This window comes from Melanostigma gelatinosum (genome assembly GCF_949748355.1).
Source record: "Melanostigma gelatinosum genome assembly, chromosome: 24".
In the NCBI taxonomy this organism is placed as follows: domain Eukaryota; kingdom Metazoa; phylum Chordata; class Actinopteri; order Perciformes; family Zoarcidae; genus Melanostigma; species Melanostigma gelatinosum.
In genome coordinates this window covers 1,465,001-1,468,693 of record NC_136657.1, presented here as the reverse complement: position 1 = coordinate 1,468,693, position 3,693 = coordinate 1,465,001, and positions in this window count along the sequence as shown.

Sequence of the window (3,693 nt, the reverse complement as noted above, 5' to 3'; positions counted from 1 at the left end):
AGGAAGAACACAGCGCTCCGCTAGAAGGCACCTCAATATAACTGCTCCACTCGACTCCGCCCGACGCTCTCCACAAGTTACCTCGTGGGAGGGCGGAGCAGATGCGCCAATTAGGGAGCGGAGAAGCCGTGCGCACCTCTGACATCAGGAAGAATGCCTATAGATGCAGACATCTAGCACTACATAGGCTGAGCTATGCAGATATTGCTGAGTACATACACACACATACACACATATATGCATATATACATAAATACATATCTATATATGCATACATACATATGTATAAACATACACACAAACATATACACACATTCATACATATGTACATACATATTGTGTTTGTAATATGAAAGGTAAACAACAGGTAACCATGTCAATCGACCGAGACAGGATCAAAACTGCATTTAAAAATAAGCTCTTGGGCCCCTTTTCCCCTGATTCCTCTGTTCTTTCTGCATTGTGCATGTGCACCCTCACCTCAAAATACACAATCAGTTTCAATGAATCCATTTGAATCATCTGCAAGAAATGTTGGGCCCCGACAGAAATGCTCAGCAGCTCTCACAGGGTAAATATTTATCCTCCCCACAATCATCCCCTCTATTCCATCTGCCACTTGTCACAAATGGTGAGTGCCGATAAGTTACAATGACACCAGCGTGAGATCCAGGAAACGAACAAGAAGCCAGTCAGACTTTTGAAGCTGGTGTCTGTCAGTAAAATGATTAAACCTGATTCAGGACTTCAGTGCCTTACCAGCAGAAAGTGAATGGTGACATAAAGCAGGATGCCTTTGTTGGTGTGATTGATGAATTGAATAAAACAAAGTCATACAGTATTTTTAGGGGATGGCTTGTATATTTTTGGGTTTGACAGGTTAGAAGAGAGCAATTCAACGGTTTGAAAATATGAACAGGTCTAATGGATGTCCATACACCAAAGACTTGTTATTCAGCATGACTGTTGGGGTTAAATCACTGCATGCCAACAAGGCAGATTACAGTGCACCAACCTACAATTGTGTCGTTTGCTCTACAACACTCATTACGGCACAAACAATACAATCATTTCATCCCCTTCACGAACAGGATGGAGTCCGTTCAGCTGATGCCTGCGGCTCTCACTGGTATCTGTTCCCAGTTCTAACGTGGTAGGTGTCCTGTGTACCCTCCTCACACCACAGGGATAATAAGCTCTAGTGACACAGCATTGCCAACTATACACATAGTTGAAACCTGTATATATATCCTGTCTTCTACAGCCCCATAACCCTCTCTAAAGCCGGCTCCAAGGGCATTTCTGCTGCCAGTGCCAGGGGTCACATGATGACCCAATTTACAATCTGAGCTGGAAACAAGAGGCTTTTGATTTATTGTGTAAATAACTGTACCTTTTAAAGAGGACAAAGGCCTCATCTGAATTCATTTTAAAAACAGTTACAAATTAGATGAGCAGAGGAACAAAGAGAAGCACCCGCATTCCGACAGACATCCTTCACATTCTTGTCTGGCTGTGTTAGCTGTGTGTAATGTATGCATGCGTGAAATGGCTCTGCAATGTGCTGCCATCTCAGTTTCTTGAGCCGTGTTGGTTTGTTTGAATGTAAATATGTGTGTGTATGTGTGATGGGTTGGGTTTGCACATATGCAGGGTTTGACCTTTAAATATCTCCTCAAGGACAAGAGGAGTAAAATCACTATTGTTGTCCCAACTGCCCAAATTGTAACTGATGCCAAAGGATAGGAACATGTGACTCCTCAGCTTGGCAACCTGGATGCCCAATATATTCCATACTGATTTTAAAATTCCAATGACCATCTTTAAAACATTGAATGGTTTCTTGACTCCCTGTTGTGTGCTTGGGCGTTCCATTAGATCAGGATGCAGCTATGCTGCTTATTCCTTGGTGCTGGTTTGTAACATGATGGATTAAATATGGATTTGCCTTTGAAAATAGTCCCCAATAACTGCAAATATTTCTTAGCTACTAGGTATTCGGAAATTATGCGGCATTGTATTTTCTTGTTGGTCAAAGGGCTCAGAACAGAGTTTGCTGCAACCTACAATAAAGAAAAATATATCGATATATATATATATCCTGTATTTTTAGAGCTACACTGATTTTTGTTATTTTATGAGAGTGTTTAAACTCTCTTGCAGTCATAGTGATAGTATGAATCCCACATACCTGCTACTTTAAACATGACAAGGCAAGCTCCAATAATTACTGAGAACCATCTGTACTGTATACTTGTGCTGATCCAACATTGGTCGTAATGTGCACGAATACAATGCTCATTTCCTTTGTTTATATGATGGAGCTCATGCTCCATCAGACTGGAATCACAGAGCAGCCAGTGAGATAAAGCCTGCCATTTCTCTAATGATGCAGCCTGGTCTCTGAAGCAACCACACCTACAGCTGCTGCCTTTTGTCAGCTTGTGTACACAATAAACATGTGAGCTGTGAAAGGGGGTATGGGGAGGATGGACTCAAGGTGAAAGTGAGTCCTCCTGTTTAAGGCCTGCACCGCTCACAAGTTTCTACATCTGATCAACTCTGACCAAACTCTTCACCCAATCTGGCCTTTATTGGAATTCATGATTGGTGTGTGTAACACTGATGGAACTGGGTTGTGGCTGCTCCCTCACATACATCCTGTCTGAGGAGAATACTCCAACCAGTCTCACCGCAGTGGCAGTGATTCTGTAGATGTGCAGGGTTATGGTTGAGGAAGAATTGGACATCTTTATTTCTTCTGAGAGCAAACAGCCATACTTCCCAAAACATGATCAGAGTCCTCCTAAAAAGTCGACAGTTACAGTACACAAGCAGCTTCGTGAGACTTTACTTGGAAACAGGGCTAAATGCAGCATGCTAACATGCTCACAGTAGCTATGCTAACAAGCTGGTATAATATTTACAATGTATACCAGCTTAGTTTACTATGTTTAAATGCTAGCATTTCCTACGAGCAGTAAACATAAAGTACAACTGAGGCTGATGGGAATGTCAGTAGTTTAGCAGGTATTTGGTGATAAACCAACATATCGGACAAATTGAAACCTGATGGTGGCCCTTGAAAGTCAGGGGTTTCCCAAAGTCAGTAGGACTCATCCTGAGGGCATCATGAATCTCTGTACAAGATTTCATGGCAATCCATAAAAAAAGACATCTCAGTCTGGACGATGATGGACCAACCAACCAACCAACATTGCCATCTCCATGCTAGCGTGGCTAAAACAGCCATGCACAGTCACTTAGATGCCAATTGCACCCTAAAATATATGTCGAAAAAATCAGCCAAGTGAATAAGATTTCAGCCTGTTTCCAACCAACACACATCATCTTCAAGGGGGGGCGACCGTGGCTTACTGGATAGAGAGGGTTGTCCGCCAACCAACACACATCATCTTCAAGGGGGGGCGACCGTGGCTTACTGGATAGAGAGGGTTGTCCGCCAACTGAAAGGTCACCGGTTCGATCCTCGGCTGCACCGTGTCCTGTGTCGAAGTGTCCCTGAGCAAGACACTGTACCCCTAACTGCTGAAATAACGTCCTGAAACTGGCAGATTTTTAAAATGTAAGACACATTTCTGTGTGGTGACTCCTATCAGTATCAAAAAAGACAAGTTAGCAACTGTGAATATGGTATAGAATAGTGGGCTGAAAGCATCACAGTGCACCATT